Source organism: Cataglyphis hispanica, chromosome 1 (assembly GCF_021464435.1).
Source record: "Cataglyphis hispanica isolate Lineage 1 chromosome 1, ULB_Chis1_1.0, whole genome shotgun sequence".
Classification (NCBI taxonomy): domain Eukaryota; kingdom Metazoa; phylum Arthropoda; class Insecta; order Hymenoptera; family Formicidae; genus Cataglyphis; species Cataglyphis hispanica.
In genome coordinates, this window is record NC_065954.1 from 7,700,400 (window position 1) to 7,727,291 (window position 26,892).

Here is a 26,892-nt window from a genome sequence, read left to right on the forward strand (position 1 = left end):
GACAGTATATATGAGATATAATTAATAATAGATCGAAGGCAAGCTATATCTTCAAGCAGCCTTTAAATATAGTCTTTCGTAGGGCTGCATCGCGATAACATTTAAATAACACCCATGATAGTAATCATATGAACTGAGCTATCAGATATTCCTTCAATTTTACGGATTTTATAAATTCTTTAACTCTAAATTTTTTTTATTTTTTACGAATCTAATTTTCATTTAATTCTCAACAACTCTTATCTTTCCACAAATTTTTATTTTGGAAATTTCTACATTATCAGATATGTTTGTATAGAGTTTGTTTGTGCAAAATGTATTACGTGTAATGAAATTGATCCCTTTTATGTGCTAAATATATTTAAACGCAAAGCTTATCTTGTCGGTCCAAAAATATCGAAGAAAATCGATAGCTACACGCGAGATGTGAGTATACCGAGATATCTACCAATATTACGCAAATGATATAATACCGGTTATTAAATTGCAATGATATGACTATAAGAATAATAAAACGCATTAATAATTATTATCCTTTCCATCACGGCCATCATCCTTTCCGGGCAGAAACTTGAAGCGGCGCAAGTGAGTGGCACGATATAATTAATAATAGGATCTCTAGAGGCGACGTGCTATTTTTACGCGTTCACTGAGTTTTCGTCGCCGATATTACACGCGTCGTACGGAAGAAAACGCCTGCGGCGTTCGGGTCCGGAGCCAAGAAAGCACTCGTTATGTCCCCTACGATCGAGTGTCACGCGTGTATATGAGTGGCATCCGTAACAAAAGAGCGGAATTAATCGGGAATCTCGGACACGCACGTGTTGGATCTTTCGTCGTGGCGCGTTACGTGCCAATTCGCTCTTGCGCTAAATCACAATTTCGGTTAGTCACAAGATCGCACTTGCGTGCAGCAACACAGAGTGTTTATTTTGCAAGATGTCCTTCATGTTTGTCGGAAGTGATTCCTTAGCGACAATCGTTTTTTTCGAGATAAACATCTTCATGAAACTAGAAGCGTGACAGATTATTCATATCAGTTCCCGGATGTCAGTGTTATTTTATTCGCAAGTTGAACAATATTAGAACGAACAATTTAAAATAATTTACGATAAATTTGCTTATTAAATTTATATATTATATTATATTATTATCTTTTATAAGTTTTTTAATAAATTTGACTTAATTATATTATTAATACGATCTTGCAAGTTGCTTTAGAAACTATTCTGATAAAGTCTTTATGTAGCTCGTACGTAATGTTCGCATATGCAACTAGGTATAATTAAGATCACCATTATACAACTGCAAAGCAAGGCTATGACAAATGGAATACTAAGGCAATGATATTACTAACTTACAACAATTTATAAAGGAATGAAGATTGTTATTCCTCCTTTATCCTTCTCATGAATATTACTTTTTTAAAAAATCAAAATTTCTTAGTTTTTATAATATAGGATTTTATAATAATAAAAAATTTTCTACTAAAAGTAAATCCATTTAAAATTAAATAACTGATAATAATGTAATATTTTATTTCTGTGAATTCTTATCATTAGCTTATTCTTCTAAACTGCACTAATTTGGTCAACGCACTTTTTCTTCTTTCTTTTCCTTTATTTTTTAAACGCAAGACATTCTTTATTCATATATAAATCTAATTGAGTTGCTATAAGTTTGCAAATAATTTGCACAATTATTTATTATTTTATTTTATTTGAAAAGCATTTATTTCTTCATATGTATGTGTGTAAATTTATATGTTTTTCCCCTTTCGTAAAAAGATACATATGCACATGTATCGACATATGCATATGTGTTAGCAAATTCGGCTACTATTATTTCTTCGCACATTTTTTATCATTAAAAAACTTGTTCTACGTTTATGATAGTATCATCTATTATACAATAGAGTCTGCGATCGAAAGGAATTATTCGGTACACCAGGAACACCGTTTGAGCGACTCGAGTTCCCGGCGATGCTAATACCGGAAGCAACGGGATCGCATTAATATATCCCCGCAGTGACAGCGTGGAAAGTAAGAGTAGAGCCGATCAGCAACCGATCGGTACGAACGCCGCACTGCAGCGAAATGAATGTGAGGATCGCACACATGGCGCACATTACAATTGGTTTGACCTCGCACGCTTTCATTATTGATGCCGCGGCTCTCCGCTACATTGTGACAGGAGACGCTATATCGTGCGAGAACCAATGTGAAAACAATTCTGCTACCTTTTGTGAAACGTCTCCCTTGCGACGTCTACGAAGTGCAGGAAATTGTGGCAAGGTGGCCGATAGTCGCATGACATTTCTCAACGTGCAAGATGGCACGCTCGTTTTTTATTCGACCATGAAATAGCCGCAAAAATTACTGCGAAGTAAAGTATTGAAGTATATATTGAAAATCCATTACTTAAAGTTTACAAGTTCAATCTGTAGAAATTTTACAATATTTAGGATTTCAGAATCCATGCAGTCTTCTTTTCTGTCTCTTTCTCTTTTTTGTCTTTCTCTCTCTCTCTTTCTCCATCTCTCTGTATTTCTCTTATTTTTATATTGTCGTATTTAGAAAACAAAAAGATTAAAAAATATTGATACAAATCAGGAATTTGTTGACATTATAAAAAGACATAAAAAAGAACAAATATTTAAATTTCCATACATTCCCAAAAAAATTACAGCTGATCGGGCAACTAATTTAATTTTTTTTAAAACTATCGGACAGTTAATATGTTAACTGCGGTACAAAATATTCTTATAAGTTTGTAGTTCAAAAGTAACAAGAGTATGTACACGCCCACTGTTATTTTATTAATCGTATGATGATGTGATCGAAGGGAATGTCATCCCCTGACATATTGCAGATCGGAATAAAATAGCTTTCCTAGCTTTTCCTAAAGATAGAGAAGGGCAGATAAGATAAAGATAATTAAATGATATTTCAAAAAGCCAAACGATTTTCCGGCTTTCACTAAATTCAAATTTCATAACGTGTTTAACCTACTCTTTTGATTAAATATCGTGATGCACAAAATTATACAATACTATATATAAACTGCGCAATATAAATAAAATTTCGAGTTAATGTCATTTTGACGACCTAATTGCAGTCGAATGGAAGATTAAAAACGATGATATCGCAATCACTCGATAATGATATTTCTAATGTATATTCACTCTAATGTACAAATATGTACTTCCACTTACTCATTCAACGAATATTGATTTTCACCGATATTTTTCTTTCAATAATAATAAATATTATTTTTGCGCTTATTATATCGATTTAACAGACACGTAAAACATTGATGTATATGATGATTTACCCAGATAAATATATCTAATAATAAGATTCATCATTTCTAAGGTTTTACTTGTTGACAGTGTGTTTCTTTACATTATACGCTCTCTAAATATATGTTTCAAGTGTTAATTAATTTTGAAGTAATTTTTCTTTAACAAAAATTACGAGTTATTACGAGTATCTAAATTATGGGAAATTGAAAATAAACGGAAATTCATAAATTCAGCATCAAAGAGGAAGAGAAAAAGAAAAAAGCGCAAATAGATAATACAATATAATTTTATATTAAAATTAGATTTTCATTTGATATATAATTTATTTTTAGAAAGAATTAATAATAAAAGTTAAAAAGATATATAAGAAAAATGTAAAAAATATTTCATAAATTTTTTTTAAAGAGAAGCTTAATTTTATATCAAAGAATCAATAAAAAATCATTGATGTCGATTCCGTGTACCGATCGATAACATGAGAAATCTAGTTTATACATATTTGTAGATATATTTGTTTGTTATTTTCCAATACAAATAAAACAAGAATTGTTATATTGTAAAAGATCATCGATAATGTGACGGAATATTAATTAATTAATTATATATACGTATAATTAAATATAAATTTTTAAAGAATTTTGAATAATGAAATAGATAAAACACAAATTTTTAATTTGTTATATATATATATATATATATATATATATATATATATATATAACAAATTAAAAATTTGTGTTTTATCTATTTCATTATTCAAAATTCTTTAAAAATTTATATTTGCGGATTTACGAATCAACACAATATATCACTAACTTTGTGCTTGGAAGAAAACATTTTATTGAATTTACACTCGCATTTATACACACTCACTGGCATGTGCGTTCGTAGTAATAGCGCCGTTCATTATTAACGACACGAACGGTCGACTGAAAGAAAGTTATCCCACCGTCGGGTCAAGAGAGAAAAGTTCGCGGTGAACGTTTTGCCGACATAAGAAATTCTAAGGTAAGGCGCGGGCGCGAGACTTTAGAGCTCAGGCCCGAGGCCATTGCTAGTGTATAGTCGAGGTCAAGTGATAAAGAGAGGTAAAGGTAGAGAGGAGAATGAGTTGAAAAGAGAAAGATGATGTTTGAGAAGGAAAGGAAAGGTAAATAAAGAAATAGAAAGAGATGAAAAGGAAAGGGAATAATCTATGTGAAGGGAAAGAGACGCCATACGACAAGGACAGGGTTATAAGGAAAAATAAGAAAGAAAAAGAAATGCTAAAAAAAAGAGAGAAAAATACTAGTAAGAAACAAAGTGCATGAAAGAAAGATCACATGCAGGATCGATCAGATCCGATCACATTGCATGATCGGAATCGAATCGGATCAAAGAATCGTCAAGAGCAATAAATCGGAATAAAGTAAATGGAATGAAAGAACACGGAGAAAAGATGGAAAAGGTAATGCTCACTGCGGAAGGGAATGCAATGGAGCAAAAGGGAGATGGAAGAGAAATGGAAGGGAGAAGTCGCTATGTTCTATCAAAAGAGACGGAAGAGCCGCAAAAGGATGAAAGAGATACAGAAGAAGCAGCAAGATAAGGACAGATTCAAAAGTAGTATAAAAAGACCGGAAGATCGACAGATAGAAAGAGACAGATAGAATGAGACAGATAGAATGAGGAAGAAATAAAAGATCAAGCAGGAAAGCAAAAGGCGCATACAGGGTGTTCAACAATGTACATGATGTTTTTGTCTTCTTTCAAATCATTATCATATCTAATTCAATTTTTTTTTTTCACAAAAATCTAAAAAAAACATTTTCCATTTTTTCTATACACTATCTTAATTTCTATTATTAAATATCTTGATAAGTAGAGTTCAAATTAAAATTTGCCGGAATAAAGTCCATTTAAAATTAAATAATGAAAAGTTTTAAATTTTAATTCGCGTAATAAATAATTGACGTTTTTAATTATATATAATTGAAAACTCGATCGATATTTTGATAAATATTTGAATAAAATTGGACCGAAGTCCAATATATACTAGATATGAATATCTAGTAGAAATTATAGATATATCTCGTAAGAGGTTGATTTCAAGCACCCTGTACATATATGTACGAGCGGTGAAGAGGCGAGCCGGGAGAATTCGAGGGTGTTGAGGGTAAGAAGACGGGAGGGGTAGGGACCGAGCTGAGGTCGAGCTGGCGACGCTGTGTCTGTCTCGACGTTTAAGAACGAGGGAAGCCGGGGCCGATCACTTATTCATGCGCTTCGAAATGATTTCAGCCTTGTAACTGGCCGGTGCGGTGTATGGCGCGAGTCGCACTTACACGCGGCTTTGAATTAAAACGTCAGCCTGCCATTCTTGCGGTGCGCCGCCTTTCACCGACCGAGATTCGCGCGACCGACATTATGCGAAGCGAAACCCGCGAGCACGAAATTGCAGGTATCTTCCGATGGCACTTCCGGACATACAAATTCTCAAATTTGTGAAATTGCAAACCGTTTGAAGATCTCATTGTTAAAATTAAAAGGGATTTTTTCGATAGAAGCAAAATGAAAATTTCTATTTGCATTAATATATATTTTCGAGTATCCCTATTTTAATAAATATAATTTTTTAGTTAAAAAACGACAAAAGATTCTAGAGCTATGTGTAAAAGTATATTTAAATAAATATATAATTTTAGACTATCAATAAAAAGACACTTTAAACTTCTTTCTTCTGTTCTGAGATCTTCAAAAAAATAAATATTGTAATAATATAAAAAATGTTTTATAATATAAATATAAATTAATATAAATTTTCGACTTTATATATAAGATAGAAAATAGTTGTAATAATAAATTAAAATAGCTAAGTTATAAGTCCGAGAATATAATATAAATACATAGATTTTCTTAGGCAAAATGTAAGAAGTCATTTGAATTTATGAAGTTAAAAAGAAAGAGAGAGAAAGAGAATTCTGCAAATATATAATTGAAAATTGCAGCCACATAAATACGCTATATGCTTGGATTTAGAAAAATAAAACTGTTACACAGGATATATTCGTTTAGCTACAAAATAGAATGAAAGTTTGTATCACCTAAGTATCACGCTTGAGAAAGAGCATCCTGTTGTTGTTATTGCTCGCGCACGAGATTGGCTCAACTTTTTTCATTAATTCGTAGTGTATCGTTCGTTAAGAAAATCTCCAACAAAGTAGAAGCGTGGGTTAATTAAGAAGAGTGAATTGCGCGCAAAAGCAAGCACCAAAAAGATCTTTCTCAGAAGTTAATTCGTGACTCTCTCAAACGAATAATTTGCATAAAGATGAATTGTTATCAGCTGTTTTACGTCATTTATGCCATGGCAAAATTTCTTTTAAAATCTGATATCATATTAATATTTTGCAACTAATACGACGAATATTCATTATTATCAAATTTATTAATGACAAAACTGTCAAAAATATTATATAAAATCTAAAAATCTAAAAATAAAATAAAACCTTAAATTAAAAAACTTAGCACATTAAGCTAATTATTTACTATTTGACACATTCTGTGCAAATTTTGATTTTTTATTATGCAACATTTACGTATCTAATATAACATGTACTAAAAATAACTCTCTTAAATTTAAGATCATCACATTGATAGCTCTCGTAAACAAAACCAAGTCTACATACTTGAGATGCATCATACGATCATTTAATGATAACTTCTCTTTTTTTCTCGCAACAGTCTCACGGTTCATATATTCGACGTAATATTTTACGGAACATTGTTCCGTGTAACATCGTCCTATGGGAGTTTCCCTCAGAATTTAGTGGGAGTTATATTTGAAAACGGGTGTGTGCCTGTATCCGAGCAATCGTTAACAATGCGCGCTCATATACTCATACCGCTGGTACATACTTACACTCGTACTTCATCGTGCGCTTTTAATCCAGCGCGGGTATCGCGCATTTTAATTCAAAATCGCGCGAGAAAAACGCGCTATTTATGACATTACCACGTTACCGCATTAAGTTATCCCGGCTCGTATTTCTGCGAAGGATTTTTCATCCCCACGCGCAAATCGCGCTCCTGGACCCGCATCAATCAACTCGTCTCGAATCGTTTAATTTAGACACGCTTAAAAGCCCTTAACCTGCCCAAACGAGATTTTAATATACGGCCCAACGAGAGAGCGTAAAAGATTTATGAATAGCAGACCACCCTTCCAAATAATAAAACAGCAATGTGTTGAAAGGCACTTTTTTAATATGATTAGAGACATAAATGATTACCTAAGTAAAATTGACGTGTATTGTGTCACGTTCTTGAGAAATAAATTTGAGAATCTCTTCATGTAAAAAAATTATGATAATATAGAGTTAGACAATAATATGACAAGAGAAAGAAAGAGAGAGAGAGAGAGAGAGAGAGAGAGAGAGAGAGAGAATAAGATTGCATAATATAATATAGTGTAATATGACAAGTACGTTGCATAATCATTTATTTATGTATGTATGTATATAGTTAAATTTGCAAAAAAAAAAAATGTAGGTAAAGAAAATATTAACTTAAAAAAAAAAACTATTCAAAATAAATTTTTTTTATTAATATTATCAACTGTCAAAGATAAACAAAAATATAAAACTTAAAAATTAAGAAATAAGGAAATAAAAAATATTAAACACTTATTAAAACTTAACATAATAATGATATTATATCCAAATTGATAAATATAACCTGACATAAAAATTTTTTGATTTTTTTTTTTTTTTATGTAATTGCATTTTAGCAGAGACTCAATGTAATCCTCGATTATATTAAAGTTAAACGCAAGTTATAATTCCACGTATTTTATAGAGTGCAATGTGATTTATGATGCCATCTTAACGTTGGCAATTAAGGGCAAATATTTCGATTTTACACAAGGCTTTTGAAACGATGTCAATGCGCGTTTTGTTCGTACAACTGGTAAGCGCCGGCGGAGAGTACGAGAGATTGTGAATGGCGTAATTGTATAAATATCTGATTAAACATTATATTAGCGAGCACTACGTTCGCCTAACCCGCTATGCGAATTACAGAATTCAAAGCGGCATTATTGTTCGGCGTAAGCTTGGCATCAGCTATAATTACCAACGCAATGGGTGATTAATCATCGACTGGTCTATTGCACTATTAAGGAGACACCATTGCCGAAGTCACTGGCTAAATCATGTCGATTCTCGTTCCCTTGCGCGAATTTCCGATACGTGTTAATATCGTTTCAGTTATCAATCATTTCGATTATATTATGTGCATTTTTCCAAGAAAGAACAAATAATCAAAATAAAACATATTAAAATTTTTATATTTTTGTTTGATGATAATATTTGTCTCTCCTATATTATCTACATGTGAAAATACAAATAAGAAAACTAAAAAAGGAGAAATAAATAAATAAATGAATAGAAATACATATATAAATTACGTTATAAAACTTTCAAAACATTAAATGTGATCTAATATAATGCAATTTTCTTTCTCATAATTTATTATTTTTGTTCTAATATATTAAAACAAATTTGACATTTGTAAAAACAAATCATTATTTGTAAAACTATTATATATATTAAAAAATATAAAATTGTAATTGTCTCTTTCGCTTATTAGAAATGTTTTATCTAAAAATAATCCTACTCTCTCTATAATTTAATTCTATCAAATTTTTTTTTTAGTTTTTTTACCGTATTTATACTAACTCACTCAAAGCAAAAATGTCAAGGTCAATACAAGTGCTAAGAAAAGTTATCCGTACTAGTAAGTACTTACAGAAAACTTCTTGTAGTTATGTTGTTCTCCAACACTAGCCGATCCTTCTTAGTCAAAGGTTGATGACTAACTGAATAAAACTTTGTGTCTTCTCTCACTTTTGGTATGTAGTACAATACCCTATTCCAATGTGACTTCATCAATATACATACTGAGTTGTTGTCAAACTGCTTCTTTGCAAGAATATATAAATTTGTTTTTGTTTATTATTTCTTTGTTCGTGAATCGCGTTCTAATATTGATTTAAAATTGACAAATATCCGACATATTTATAAATTTATAATAAACTAATTTATAATAATGTAGAAGTTTGTCTTACTTCGCATTCTCACACAGTCCATTTATTTCTTTTACAACTTTGCAAATTATTTGTTTCTAGTTGCACAAATGTTACAATTATATATATTATTTCGCACGAACATAGTAAGATTAATATATATCACTGCTAAATTTGACCTCAAAAAATATCCCAAAATAGAAGTTATACCGGCGTCGTAGGTAAACCGCTAGCGCATTTCAGTATTTTCGGAGTAATATTGTGCCTACGTTGATAGAATAAATTTTAAATCCACCGGAAGAGAGTTTGTGTGTACGCACGTGTTGGCTCACGCGCCGTTTCGTGCACGTTTTAGCAATTTACCGACAGGCAGTCTACCGCAGCAGTAGTGAATTTTATGGACAAATTTTTGCCGCCGTCATTCAGCTGTAAATTCGCGACGTATCGATATCAAGACTGAAATTTTCATCCTGACTCGCTCTCGATTATAAGGCACTGTTAGATCCCCTATCTATTTCAACGAATGGCTGGACGTAAAAGCACATATTTTTCACGAAAAAATCCCGCGAGCGGTTGCATTTTCTCATCCGAAGATGTAATTCGTTTCTCGCATTTTTAAATCTTACGTCTCCTTTATATTTATCTCCCCTTCTCTTCTTGCGAACATTATATATGATTTGATTGACATCTTTCATCATTTATTATCCTTCGCGATTGATTTTTTTTTCATTATTCTTGTTATATTTTCAAATTATTTTTTTATCTCTTCTTCTATAATTTTTGTACAATATTTTACTTTATTTATGCACTTTTTCTTTTAAATATCACACATACACATTTTTACGTAATAATAATATTGTTCATCAATGTTCTTGTTAAATCTGTAGTTTTATATATGTCTCCATTTATTTATTTTCCTTCAACCAAATACAAAAAAATTACATAAATATATTTATATTATAATCATATTTGAATGCTACTTCTTGATTTTTTTAGTTATAATTTAAATTGCCTTATTTTTACGTTTAAAAAAAATTAAAAAAAAAGATTTCTATATTCTGTATGTTATAGTATATTATGCATATATAAATACTACCTATCATAAGGTTATCTTTACGCTTATATGTATATAAAATACTATCAATTCTATTTTATATCCAATATTTTTTATATTATTCTAACAGAAAAATATGCATTTTTTTTAAATCTATGTATAATCTATATATTTTATGAAATCGCATTCTAGAAATTAAACAGAAAAACTTTTTATCAAGAGGATTGTTACTCTAAAAGTATCAATAAACTGTCAATCAAAATCGACATGCACATTAGCATATTTAAAATGAATCTTTTGTCCGGCTCATATTCGCAACGTATTATTGATTAGCTAATTTGTTGCTGGTCATTATGCAGCATGTTTGCCATAAAATCTAACATAATTAATTGTCGACATTATGACCTGCGCAATTCTCATATTGATTTCAGTGCGTCACTGTAAAAATGCATATAAATGTCAGCGTTAAAATCAATGCGCAAATAATATAGTAAAGCAGGTAATTTGAAGGACTGTAATGACTTTCCGAGTATTAATATGCTGCTCATAGTAACGCTGCCTCGGTGAGAAATATAAAGCGTATGTGAGTTCAAGCGTACACGTGGCTTCACATGTCTCATAGCTATGCGAGAATATTCTATAAAGTTAGAAGTTAAATTACATACGTATATGTACATGCACTGTTGGCGTAACTTGAAGAAGAATGATTGTCGTAATAATATTAAATAATAAATATAAAATATGTATTTTTTGAATGTATATATAATTAAGTATTATAAATTTCACATAAATCTATGGAAGAAAATAATAGCATTAAGAAAATAATACCGTCTAATATTACATAACGCCTATACATATAATGAAAATATAAATTATCTATAATATATAAATATAATAACATATATGTAATATATCTATTTCTCAATAGTATATCAATTTTATTAAAAAGCATATTTATAATTTTAAATATTTATTATAAACCAATTTATATCAATTTAATTATTATACAAAGATTATTATAGAAGAGATTCTTCATATATTAAATATATACATTATATAGGCGTTATGTAACATTAAATGATATTATTTTCTTAACGCTGTTATTTTCTTCCAAAGACTTATGTGAGATTAATAATCAATCACTTTATACAAATATTAATTAATATAAAGACAACAATATTTGTGTTTGTGTATGATATATATTATATATACAATATAAAATGTTAACAATTATATTTCATATAAAATTTACATAAAATTAAGAAATATTATATATTATGATGGCATAAGATGCTTCATAGATAAGACACTGGAACAAGCTATATTACGCAATAATTCTGCAGGTCGGCAGTGGCATGATAATTAATCGGACTGTCGCGACAAGCTTTTCATCTCTGATTCTCTCCCATTGTCTCATTCCACAACGCATCCTCCTCAAAGATTGCTCGGATTGTAATAGGGATTTTAATTGCACAAAGAGAATCGTTAAAATAAATGCGCTTTTCAAAAAAATAATGTGCTAGAAAGATCAACGAACATTTTAATTATCCAATTGTCAACAGAAGTGCGATTAAACGGCAAATTTGTCGTAGAATGCACGCATGAAATGTATATATTTAAATGCGAACTGAGAATAAGAGATAATTCGTGATTCAACATCTCATTAAAAAAAAATGAGATTTGGTTTAAAAAAAATGCTTTGAGGTGCGTGTGTGCATGGTCTAATCATCAAATTTTAATTAAGTTTTATATCTGTTAGAATATATATATAATTGAATGATCCGTCACTAATGAGTGATTACTGAATTTATACTTATTTTTATATGTTGTATAAAGCGCAATGTAATTATAATGTAATTATACAATGTTAAAAACATTATCTTGTTAAAAACCATTGAAATATCACAAGCCATTAAAAATTATCACTGTTCTTATATGCCTTCAAAAAGAATAAATTATTTATTTAAATTAATATATGTCTACATTCATGCATATGAACTCTTCAACAATTTTACAATCTTTTCTTATTAATTTTATTTATTACAGTTTTTATATACAGTTAACAAAAACTTAATAATTTGCAATATGATTAACATATAAAAAATAAATGCAAAAGTAACAAAAATATTCTCAGTTTGTACAAGAAATGTTGCGTGTTATTTCAACTGTATTTTTTCAAACTTTGAAATAACTACATATATATTTAAAATTCCTCTATACGCACATCTCGTTGTTTATATATCTAAAAATTCTTATATTAGTATTTCTTATAAAGCGAACAATTGATCAAATGTCTTGATCCATTTCAGGCACTTTTGTTCAAAAATAAGAATCGATCTGGATCAATCGACAACCATTGACAAATATGTCTGTTATATCGGGATCTATTCACCTAGTAATGACGCACGACTTGTAAATGTCACGGGTAATGGCGGAATCTATATGAAGGAGAAAGACTTTCGCGATATTCGTGTTATATTTAGAGTCAGAGAGTTCAACCTGTGAAAACTACGAAGCTAAAAATCGCGCGTTCTTAATAAATTTTTAGGCGAGGGTTAACAAAAGTTTATAGAGAACTGTTCGGTCGGTTTATGCTGTTAGAATCCATAATTGGAAATTTCCAACTTTCGTTGCATCAATTTGCGATTTAATTTTTGCATTGAGCTAGTATAATCTCATATAAAAAGTCCGCTTTTAGAAGTAATTATTTTTTTATGGAAACGAGAAGTAATAATTCAATATACGCTCGCAAAAAGTAACAATCTCAAAGAGGACATTATTTATTAATTATTACAAATTTAAAAAGAATTATATTTCAAATATATTGAGCTCACATTCAACACGAATAATTTGTATTTTATAACTTCAAAATATTGTAATTCTTATTTTTTTCCATAAATGTCTAAGATAATATTATTAATATATTATTATAAACACAATGACGGTTAACGAGACGTTTTGAAGAGAAAATAGAAAGCATCAAAAAGAATATCGAAGATACTACGAACATAATTTGTTTAAACGAATACCCTTAAAGTTTTGTGAAATATTTATCGTATCGTTTCACCGCAAAAGTTGGAAAAATAGAAAAGTAATTACAAAAGTTAACTTTGCCGGCTGAAAGCTAAGGATTGCCTCGAGCTTACGGCTAATTTATTTACTGGAATTCGCTTCTATTTCTTTTTCTATTTTCTCTCTTGAGAAATTAGACGCGTGTAATGCGCGAGCCTGATTTAACCATTACAAAGCCGACATAGTAAGACATAGAGCGGCGTTATCATTTCGTAAAACTAGAACGCGCAATCAGTAATTGGACCTTGTCAGAAACGTTATTTGTGTTTACTCGTAGAAATCAAAATTTGTAATGTGTATGAGTAAGCATGAAAAAGCGAAGTTGCAAAACGTTATATTCACGTCGCATGTTTATCTCGATTCTGCTTATTTTTAAATGATCGAAATTCATTAATGCGTATACTTAATTAGATATCATAAGGAAAGAGGCTTTATTGTTATTAACTACTTAGACGTATCGAATCAGTTTAAATTTTTAAATTACAAAATTATTATATAAGAAAAGATAATAATTAAATGTATTTCATATCGGAAGTATCGATCACAAAAGCATAACTAATGTTACATCTTATACCTAAATTAAATCTAATGAGAGTATACATAACTAAATCTATGAATAAAATATTTGATACAATTGACGACATTAAATTGCATTTTGTTCATGTTCGGATTTAATTATCCCTTTAATCGAGTTTTCTGACGAGAGAATATAGACTCTTTAATTACGAGGTATAATTTAGCTGTTTAACACGGCCACTTTGCGAATACTGACGACTACTAAACGCGCATTTACGAAGCAATATGCCACCGCCTGTCATTATCATGCAAATGCCCCTTTCGTCGTGGTTACGAGAAGTATTCGCACTTGTGATCTAAGTTTCGCGTAACTTGTTTAGCAAACAGCATAAAATAAAAAATTAAAAAGAACGAAGCTTCAAAAAAATATATTCTAAGTTTAGTTTTTAAACACAAACAAATTTAATGGGATTTGAGCACTCATTTCATTATTATAACTTTTACTTATTTTGCAAAATTATTTTATTGTTCTTTTATAAAATAATATAAAAAATTGCTATAAATGAGAAATGCTTTCTCTTTTGCAGTATAATAGCTTGTTAAACTTTTATAGTAAAATAACAGTCTGCAAAAATAAATGAACAGACTGTAAAAAAAGAGATAAAAAAATATACTCTCTTAATTTATATATAAAATATAATTTCAATAATAATAACAGCAATAGGTTCAGAATACTAAGAATTAAATTGAAAAACTAGCAGATAAGAGCCAAGGCGCCGGTATTAATGAGCAAACTTATTTTTTTTTAATTTTGTTAAATTTTATTAACAAATGTGCATTAAAAATGTTCATTTTGAACTGTTTTTTGATCCATCTTCAGCATAAATATAAATTATAAAAATTATCTTGAAATTTTTTAATCTGACATACACAATATTTGTTGTTGCAGTCAAATTTCAAATTAAAATTAATAATAAAAAAAAAGATTAAAATCCGCTATGAACAATGTCGAAACACGATCTGTCGCATATCCGATCCGTCGGTGATTTACAATATAATAATTATTATTGGACGTCATCCACAAATTTGTACATGTACAGACTCTATGCTTTTAGTGAGCTTTCCTTTCTGATTATTAATTTTAATTTGATATTTGATTGCAACAACAAATATTGTGTATGTCAAATTTTCAAGATAATCTTTATGTATTTATATTCATTTATATTTAAATTTATATTATCATACCGAAAATGGACCAGAAAAAGAACAATTTGAAGGCATACATTTTTTAATAAAATTTTACAATAATAAATTCGCGCATCAATACTCGCGCCTTGATTCTTATATATCTGCTAGTTTTCCCATTTAATTATATAATTTCAAATTGTACCAGATACATGTGTGCGATGATTAGTTTTAACAATATTTCAATAATGTGTCGCTATCTCTTTTCTTAATGAGCTTAAGCGATTTAAGCTATATTCAACATAAAAATGTTTTCTTTAATATTATTTAAAATCTATTAAAAAATTCATATATTTTCAGTTATTATTTTTTTATTTTTAATAATAATATTGCAAATTTTTTTTATTGATATTTAACAAATCAATAACCCATTATAGCTTTGCTGTTTGATCGAAATTGTTTGTATATTATATATAAATCATTAAAAATAACAAATCTTAATAATATACGGCAGTATTTGTATATCATTTTACTTACAGATACATTACAATGAGTTAATACCCGCATAAAAAAGCAAAAAAAAGATTCGGTGACGTGTGCTGATGTGTGCCTATCGGCTCATTAAAGTTATCGCGTACGGTCGCGGATGAAATATCGTTTTATCAGTGGTTCTCAAATTATTCGATCATAAAAAATTATTATCATATTAGTTAAAAAGATCAAAGTTTCATAGACAAAAATTCAAAAGGATATTTGCCGAATATAAGGGTATAAGAGTTTCTGCCAAGACTCCAAAGAGAAATATAAAAGCGATCAAATAGCTAAGAAACAGAAAGTTTAAAAATAAACAGATCGAACAAAACGCATCCAAAACCTAATATCTAAAAAATTTAAATCTAAAAGTTTCATCTCAAACTGAACAAAACAAAAATTTCATAGATTTAAAAAAAATTCACGAATATCTGCATGACTCTTACATAATTTCAATAACATAAAGTCACGTAATATTTATAACAGATCTCGCCGTCGTAAATGTCTCTGAAACGTCTCCCGCAGTAATAAATTCGTCCGCAGAAAATGAAAATACTATCGTCACACATGGCTATACGAGCGCTTTACTGTATTATGGTCGCAGAGAGGATCGTTCCACAGGCCGTAGACACACATCCTATCCGTAAGATATATTCAATAGCTCACCTGAGATCGCAATATTTGATTCTTTTATTAAAACTTTTGCATTATGAAGCGGTAATGTTGCTTCTATTGAAGAAATGAACGAGATGAACATTATTTAGAGAACTACAAAAATTTGAAACATGCTGAAATCATCATTTTATAACTCCAATTTCTTTTCGACTAATCGACAATTTAGCCCAATTCTCATCAAGACAACGAATGGATATGATACATTAAAAAAAGTCTTCTAAAGATGATCAAATAAAAGACTTAATAAAATATTCGAATATAAAACATCTTTTAAAATTAAAAAAACACTAACGAATGTTTCAAATTAAAAAACTACTACTATACTTATAAGACGATAACAAAATTGTATGCGCTCTTTATTTGCGCGCAAATTATATTGATAGCTGTCCGGCGAATACTAGCAGAATGTATCCGAACGTGTTGGACAGGTGCAAGATGATCCGCGTGCTAAACACCATTCCGAGCATAAAGTGACAAACTGCTGGTATTAGACGGCTTGTCGACGGACATGTTTCAAAATCGCGACCATTGGCACGGAAAATAAATTTCGGCGGCAGACAAGTTTCGCACTATTTCGAACTCTATTCATAGAGAGCATATCCACTAACTGACCACATGGCGCAAGATAGAAAAAGAGAGATACATATGTCAGTTGCGACAATTACTCATCGTACGTTGTGGAATCGCTGCGGCCTGACCGCATATCTACGGCAAATATATTTGGCGGTGACTAGTATATATGCCAAGAGAGATATAACATTACTTTAAATTATGCATGAGATATTATTTTAGATTAAGCCACATTACTTGTCGCGCTCGGAGAAATTTTTACAAGCACAAGTATTACACTATTCGTTTAAAAATAAAAAAAATATTAATTTTTATTTATAATATGAATTTAAAATAATCAATATTTATATTTTATCAACTCGCTCCTCGAGTTTTTTAATCATTTTATGTCGATATAATAGAGTCTTGCATATTCATAAATCAGCGTTACATGTAAGAATAGAAAATCCTAATCATTACAAAACAATGCGTTGACGCACTTGCAACAAAGGACGGCGTCAATTCATAGTGCGTCTCGTTGTTGCATAAAGGATTTTTTCTTTGTACTACACGCGTTTGTATTTCGCTCAAGTGGGACGACTTGTGTCGTCTACTTATTGTTAATATTTAAACCGCCGCTATTAATGAAAAGTGCACTCTTACCTAAACGTATACTGCATCGTACGCAATATCGTCGTCCATTTAAAAAAATGCATTTTTGCGCATTTGTGGGCGATGAAATGCATACGTCCGTCCATCATAATATCAAATTACATATGTATTTATAGTAGCATTGTAAATAACAACGGAATCATCAACGATTAAATACGCTGGTTCGTTTCAATCTCTCAAATCGCGCTGCAAAAATATATTATAATACGTCATATTATAATATAAATTAACATTTATAAACATGTATAACTATTAACATAATTTTATAATATATAATTTTATAATATATAATTAATTTGCCGTTACTGCTGTAAAATTTCAAAGCTTTCTCTGTTTTCAATCATAAAAAAAAGTACGGTAAAGTAGTTGGTAAGACTTTTATAATGTGAATAAATATCTTAATACCATGAAAATGATGTTAAAGTTTATTTTGCGAATCCCTGAATAAGCTGTATAGTTATTGCGCGCGATTTCGATTTATAATAACTTTCTATTTAAGATGGGATTAATTTGTATTAATTTTCATTTTGATTTTTAGTTGTTGAATGAGTTATTTAGAACGATGAATTTATGAAGCAGATTATAGAGAGACAAAGAAAAAGATAGAGAAAGAAAAAAAGTTCATAAAATAAATTTTTAAAATTAGCCGATATATTGTATTACATCTCGTCTGTTTCTTTTTCCAAAAACCAATTTTAATAAATTGTAAACTTTATTTATATTTGTTACATAAATCTTCTCTAAAAAAACTGATTAATTTTAAATTTTAAGTTTAATTTTTAATTTTAAATTTAAAGTTATTAATTTTAGTACTAAGATACATTTAATCATGTGCTCCGTGTTACCAAAATTAAAAAATTTAGAAAAATTAAAGTTAATTAGTTTGATTTCTGAAAGGTTTATGTATATTGTACTAATTTATTTTTTATAAAAAAACATATAAAAATGTTATAAAAAATTATTAGAAATGTGTATTTATATATGTCTATAAAATATTCCGACAATTGTTTCAGAATGATGAATAAATATCTTGCTCTGCTCGTGAAAGAAATAAGAATGTCGCTCCATTTTATGTCGTCATGCACGCATCTGACAGGTGCGAAACACGGTCCGTTCTTTCTACAGGTTTGATATTATTTCGAATAACGTTGTTGCACGAGAGCGAGAACAAGAACGAGACTGAGAGAGAAAAAGAGAGAGAGAGAGATAGAAAGAAAGAGGAACCAACTCAGAAAGAGAGAGAGAGAGAGAAAGAAAGAGAGGTTGAACGCTCGTGGCGTTTACGGTTTGCTGCTCCCGTCTCGTTCCTCTTCGCTGGCTAACCGTTATACAACATCCGCTCTGCCATAATGCTCTCCCGCTAAAGTCCCAAGTCCCATTGTTCATCGTTATACAATCATTCTCGCGAGCAGTACGATGATGTACAATGCATCGGCTGCGTTACAATATCGTAAATAGAGAACTGAACGATCGATTGACTGATCGATCAACTGACCGACTGACCAGACAAACGATCAACAATGACGAAAGAGAATCGTCCTACGATGAGAGCAACTCAATTTATTGACTACATGGAGAAATTATGCGGACATGTATTGACACTCATTAATGCTGCTCGCGGCCGCTCTTGGATCCGACAGCGAATCTAGTGGTGCTCAATGTATGATAGACACAGATTATATAAAGATTAGAAATTGATAAAATAATATTCTAATTAATATGCATTTAAATAATATAATTCACTAATTTTTTGATGGATTATTTAATGAATATTTTAAAATCCTCTATTTTCAGAAACTTAATTAAAACAATTTGCGCAAACACATATCATAAAAATGAAATATTTTTTACTAAATATTTTAGAATATTATTATATATTTTATTAATAAAAATTATTAATATATATCTGTAAATAATATAAAGTTAATAAAATGTATTGTAACACAAATATTGACAAAATACACAAAATATACAATACAAATACATACAATAAACGCAGCACATACATATTTAGATTTCTTATTACTTTTTGACAATAAATAAAATAAGTCACACATCTTATTTTTCTGATGACATTCAAGAATAAGAATGAAGATCACTATTGAAAACAACCACTAGTGCTTTGCATGACTGTACGCATGACGTTACTTATTTCGCGTTCACGTAAGATGACTCTCAATTTCACGTAATGCAAATCATTCATCGTACTCGCTAATAAAAAGACACATAGGTATATTTACATCGCATGTACGGTATAGTTTGTGTATTAATATAATTAATGAGCGCTATTAATATAATTAATGAGCGAATGTAAAGTTGTACTCTACTGCCGTTCGTTTGTTTATATATCATGAAATCAGTGTGTTAGTGACCGGCCGCATAAATTAAGTCCAGCCACCCATCTGGTGGAGGATTCGAAACAATCACGTACTCGAAAATTTGATCGCCTCTCCCCCGAGCCCTCTCCTCTATACCTGATCGCGTTGCGCCATAATGAAGTGGTTACACGTCCGTCTGACTAATAAATCGTTAGTCAATGTTGCCCCATTTTGTATACGATTGGGATTTACGGCCGGTTTGGTTATGCAGGCAATTAGGTGATTGAATACAGGTAGTGCATTCTAACTCGCGGTGCTTTTAAGCAGTATTGGTATGTCAAAACATAATTTTATAGCGCTAATAGCGAGACAATCGTTGTTCATAAAAATTCATGGATATTCAGTGCACTACTATCGTAACAATTAAATATATAATATTATTTTTCTCATATATATAATATATATTTTTGTATTATTGTAGAAATAAAAAAAACGATCTTTTGTAAAGTATCAATATATATTAAATAAAAATATCAATCATAAATATATTACAGAGAAAATAAAATTAATATCTTTACAATTTTTGATAATATTTCTATTATTCTATATAAATTTATCTTTTACGTACACTAATTTAATGCAACTCTATTATTTCTAATAGAAAACAATATCAAACCGTGCAAAAAAAAAGCGATTCAAATAAATGATATACGAGAGAGAGAGAGAGAGAGAGAGAGAGAGAATGTAGAAGAATTTATATAATAAAAATACACCCTTTCTCCCTCCTCTTCACCCCCGACACCGCATTTCGACGATGATCTTTGGGCACGCGCAGATTTTCATGGCGATCAAGTATCGATCGCGCATCGTCTCCGACGATAGCAAATTCGTCTCATCGAGAAAGTCTTTCCTGCTAGCGAGCAAGGAGATCAGGACGATTCGTTGCAGTACAATGAGATCTCTTGACGTTGACACCACGAAAACGAGAAAGTTTCTCGTAAAAAGCGATCTCTCTAATTCGTTCCGCAAATTATCTATTCGCGAATTTGTAAAATCTTTGCATGAAAGCGTTCACTAATTTGTCGATGAAGATACGTTTGCAAATAAATTGTGTATTTGAAATAATTCCGCACACATGGTGTTCATTATGTTATTATGAAGTTATATAATTATGTTACAGCAGATTTCTTATAAAGATTAAAAGAGTCATGCCAATTTAAAGTAGTAAGATACAAGATTGCGAAAAAAAAATTACAGAGATTTTCGTACTTCAGTATTTTTGTTGTCTGAATTCTTATATCTTTACTAATTAATTAACATAATTATTTTCTTATTTTTATGTTCCAATTTTTCGTATTAAAGATTTAATTAATTAAATATATGAAAAGAGACCGAGATTATGTATCATTATGCAGTAGTTGAAAAAAAGATATTTCAAAGAAAATAATATCGATTTTCTTAATTTTCTTCATATAATACCAATTCTGCGAATTATCGTTATTAATAATTGTTCATGATACCATAATTAGCGACGATCAATATATGTTATCCAGTATATTGCCTAATTAAGTCGTTCAATTAGTAGATTGTTTGTGTATAGAGATTGCTCGCGACACGTAGTAATTTCTCTAAGCTAATTACATGTTCGGAAACAGAATCCAAGAAAGATCAGGCTATGATATTTTGGTCGAGAAGAGATAAATCTTGGAGCGTGAATTCTCACGAATTATCTATCTACGGAAACGACAACGTTTCAGTCGCATGTACATGGTTGCAAGTGCAACTACACGCGAGAATTGCAACCGCTTTACAATGTAAAGGTATAATAATGCTGAATTATGTAATCACGGCGATTGCAGTAGAGCCACGAGTTTTCTTGCGAAACGAGCAGTGCTCTCTCTAACAAGGAAAAGAAAAAAGCTGGTATATCGGGTTATTGCACTCGATGAACTAAATTTCTGAAATATGTCTAATACTGCCGAAACTTATAGAGATCGTTGTAAATCATAAAGCTATTAAACTCGAAATTATATTTCATATTCTATATTCATATAAACTCATATTCACTTATCACATTTAATATTAAATATGATCATGATAATAATAACAATTTTCAAATGAGATAAAATTATTAGTGATTATTAAATTGAATATTAATAACAGCATAAATTGTGTTTCAATTCAGCATAAATACCAGAAATAAATACGGTTCTTATGTGTGTGTGTGTGTGTGTGTGTGTATATATATATATATATATATATAGAATTTATCTCTCTCTTTCCCCTTATATAAAATCGTTTGAAGAGAGAGAACACATTTTCGAGCTAAGATTAATTTCTCATAAAACAGCTGGAAATAAAAGAGTATTAAATTTCACTTTTAGAATGCTACTCATATTTCACACCTTAAATATAATTCTTCATACCATTATGAACGTATATTATTAAAGTTTTATGTATATATATACATAAATGCATTAATAAATTATTATATACAAATTATAATATAATTATTACATATAAATTATAATATATAATTATATATCAAAATATATTGTTTCAATACATGAATATATTTCGCAGTAAAACATAGAACATTGATAAGTATAATAAATCAGTAAAACTGTAATAGTATTTACTAGTAAAGACAGTAGTTTCAATATTTGCAAATTTTTATATGGTTTAATGATAATTATCAAATATATGCAATGGTTCATCATAGATCGGCTTCGCTTATTCATCTATTATTCATCATATAATCCGTATTTATCACGTTTGCTACATTTATTACGATCTACTTTACATTCCGTTTAAATTTTTCTCGAGCAAAAGTTTAAGTAATAATGCGCGTACATTTTTATCAACGATTTCGTGAAGAGCAAGGCAATTGTCGAGCTTGGCAAGCGACGATCATGGATCCCACCATTCCCCGTATCGACTTCCTGGCAAATCGATTTAGCGCCAGGGTTCCCTATATCGCCAACACGTTCTAGCGAGCAAATCCTATCACCAGAGAAGAAGAGAAGAGCGGTCAAGGAAAGAGGATTATTCTCCGACGTGCGACGACTTCCTACCGACTCCCTTCCATGTAACTGCCAAATATCCCGCTTCCGGCATTCGCTAAAGAAGTTTAAACATCGACGACGGTGGGACTTTTTGTTTTCATTTCTCTCGAGAGCGATGATCGATCGGTTAAGTCGCGCACGCGGTAACAGCTGCTCATAACGGTCCGAGATTTTAGAATTTCCGAGAGCAAGCGTTAAGCACGGTGAATCGGCTGTGACCGCAGCACTTTTTTTACGCTGCAAGATGAATGAGGTAAAAAACGTTTCTGAGTATCATACTACGTTTCCTGCAAAAGTTATAAATTCTATCTCGAGAAAAACAGCAAGAAATAATTTGTAACTCGCGCTTCATGAGGTAAATCTGACTGTAAATAAACTTTGCACATATCAAAATCATATGAAATAAAAAATTCATGTATATATTTTAAATTGTAATTAGAATCCCAATATGTGAATTATTGTACTATGATTAAAATATATTTTTAATTTAATGTAATTTGTATTCATTTAATTTTCAATTTTAATGCAACTTCATGTTCCTAAAGCAGGAAAATTTTATGAAAAAATATTTTAATTATGTAAAATTAATTTTTCAGGAAAATTTAGTTCGTTTATATATGAACAAGTTAAGAAATGCGCAGAATATGCTGCAAGAAGCGAGAGTCTCTTTGGAGTAGCATATTTTTTTTTTGTAATTATATATCTACTTTCTGTATCAGTTTCTCCTACAACAGTTGATCGAGAGATCGAGTTCTACTTTCTAACTTCAATACATAGCGATTACCAGCTTCCTGGTACGGCTCACGGCCAACGTGATTCGATCGCGAAATTATCGAGAATCGATAAACGAATCAGCTGCGAAAGCCGTCGACGTTTAAAGTTTTGCTACAGCTTTTGCAAATATATTGTGACACATGGAAGAAGTTTCCTTAAGAAGAGCTGTGCAGATTCTTTCGACGCGCGTGATTGACATCGACACAAGCAGAAATCAACGCATTCATGACAATAAAAATGATTTTAAGTTCAATATAATAAAAGAGAACATATAGAAATAAAAATTATATATTATATATTTTTAAATTATAATTTAAAGAAAAATAATATATTGCGCTATTTTTCTTTTTTTAATAACGATCTAAAAATATATACATTTACATGTTAAAATATTTAAACAAAAATAAAATAAAAAAGGTCATTTATCTCTAGTTACATAAAGAATCTAAAAAAATAAGAAAAAAATTTGAAAATAAAGAATTTATAAAAGTAAAGAATCTCTATATCTTTATAATATAAATTTATAAGTCTATAAAACCAAAAATGCTTGAATAATATTTACATATATATATACATATATATATATATAACATTTATATAAAATATTAATACAATTATTTTTACGCGTGCTCTCACTCTTTCTTATCCCTTTCTATAATATTTAGATTTCTCAATATATAAATATATATTTTTTACAAAGCGTAACATATTTGATATATTTTTTATTATGTTATGAAAATCTCAGTGATTCAAAAACAACAATAATTTACAAGTAATAAAAATACTCTCATAAATTTTCCATTCGTCCACGTTACGCTTTCCATGCTTTTTTGTTTGTATACTACATTCATCTGTATACTACAATTCCAGTAATTTCTCCGTGTAACCGCGCGCATTTATTTCGCTTTCGTCTCTGACCGAGCGAGATTTTGATCCATCTGAATGCATTAGCATACAGCTTTGGGGATCCAATTCCTCGTTCATTTTTTGCGCGGAATAGTCGGAAATAAGGGCGAGGGAAAGAGCAAGAGAATCGGAAGGGCGGCCCAGCTAACCGGTGCTCTTTATGCATGCACCTGCACACATCGATGAAAGTTAACGCATAATGCGGACTCCGCCGTTCGCCGCTAAAAGGATAATGCCGTTGTATGTATAGCCGAGCATGATCATCGTTTGCCCAACGAATTTGAAATATCTTTGTAAATTTTTTCACGCACTGCTGCGCTTTTACTGTGTCTCGAGACAGTAGCGTGTATGTATGAATCCCGATGATTATGGCATGTATCGAGTTGTATTTTAGCGAAATTTATCCACACGCACACAATTAAACAGACAAGATCTGCCATGATATCTCGAAAAAATCAAATTTTTTTAATTGACAGAAGAACGAGGAACACATGTACAATATCTGGCAATAAATTAATTGATATCTTTTTATTAATTAATTGATAATTTTTGATATCATCATTCAAAATACAGGACTTATCAGAAATCATGATTCAAACAAAATTCAGATGATTTCTCATGCAAATCGATAAAAGAAATCCTTTATAAAAATTTTCACTCTATAGTTTGTTCTTTATTTTGTTCAATTTGCATTTGCATCAGAACCTTCATTTTGTTTCTATTGACTTCCGATGTATCCTGTACATAATTGGATTCTTTCTCTTATATAAACTCTCTATTTTGTAGATAACTTAAGATAATACATATATATTAAAATTATGTTTAATTAAGAATTAGAGAATTATTATTAATATATAAAAACAAAATATTGTTATTACCCTAGAATGCAAATCTTATTTTACAATGGAAATTATTATGATGTATAAAATAACGATAAAGATATTTTATAGCATAAAAAAACAATAAAAATATATAAAACTTGATTTTTTTTCTCTCAGAATCAACCATTTCGATTCAAAGTTACTAACATGTATTTTGCCAATTTGCAATATTGTAACGTTTTAAAGAAAGTTTTATTATTTGAGAACAATTAATGCTATCATTATGCCATAAATAATATTACAAATAATACATATTACAAATTTGTTTTAAAGTTATCACGTTATTAGATACATCATCTCTCGTGGGACATCGACACACACATTTGTATTAAAAGCTATAACCTGCTCGTGAATTTCATTCTCTTGATTAACAGGGAGAAGCATGAAAGCGTTTTCTCGTTATACTCACGAACTCGTCACACAGTAAACGCGCGTCATATAGACGAGAGATTGGTTGAATAAAATTTTCTGCAACAAAACAATCGTGCGCCAAAATCGCTCGAATAAATATTCACTTATTGACATCGCTTTTCTGTTTATTTCGCCGTTTCGTCAATGGCATGATTTTAATGATTTCGGAAAATCATAGCACAATGATACTTTTCCATTATTAAAAGAAATTTTTATTAAAAGTTAGAATTAACGAAAACCATGTATTTTAGTTTAGTTATAATAAAAATGTATAATTGATATTAAAAATACTTCCAACTTATTTTATCTTTTTACAGCGTAAAAAAATATAAAATATTATTCAGAATAATTAAGAACATTGCTCTTTATCAACGCTCATTCAATCTTAATATTGTCTTTTTAAAATGTACACATTTTTTAGAAAGTATATTTTTAAAAAATATTAGATTTTAGATCTTCTTTTTATATATTTCTCTTTCTTTTAAATAATGACAATGATATTTCTGTTTTTGGTTTTTCTATTAAAAAAAATTGTAGTTAAGAAAATATTCTTTTTCTCGTGCAATCGACTCTCTATTTTGCTATCTTTCTGTCTCTCAGAAGGAATCCGATCAATCGATCAGAAACTTGTCGTCCAACTAGAAAACTTGGTCGCCGTTAGCTTTATATGTTCTTGTAGCGAAACACGATGCATGCACACGCATTTTTATATAAGCAATAGAGAGTACGATATCCATTTTCATTTTTCATTTCCACATTACTTGAATTACATCGATCCAAACTGATAGAAGATATTGCGTAAATAATTTACAATTATTTTTGTGCATATAATATATCTATCAAGTTATTTTTTATCTAAATTTTTCATCGCTTTGAGATTGATTTTCTTCTAATAAAAAAGTTTATAAATTATTC

At 29.9% G+C, this 26,892-nt stretch overlaps 1 protein-coding gene across 3 annotated transcripts in view; it reads right to left on the reverse strand.

Moving 5' to 3' along the window:
• The window catches only part of LOC126850919 (protein couch potato-like), a 74,610-nt gene that overhangs the window by 43,061 nt on the left and 4,657 nt on the right, over positions 1–26,892 (reverse strand). Inside the window, exon 1 of one of the 3 annotated variants that reach the window (XM_050594408.1) lies at positions 9,092–9,176. The exons of the other annotated variants lie outside the window; for them this stretch is intronic. The gene's annotated coding sequence lies outside the window, so the exon portion shown is untranslated. Of the gene's footprint in view, positions 1–9,091; positions 9,177–26,892 lie in introns of those variants that run through there. 3 annotated transcript variants of the gene reach the window in all.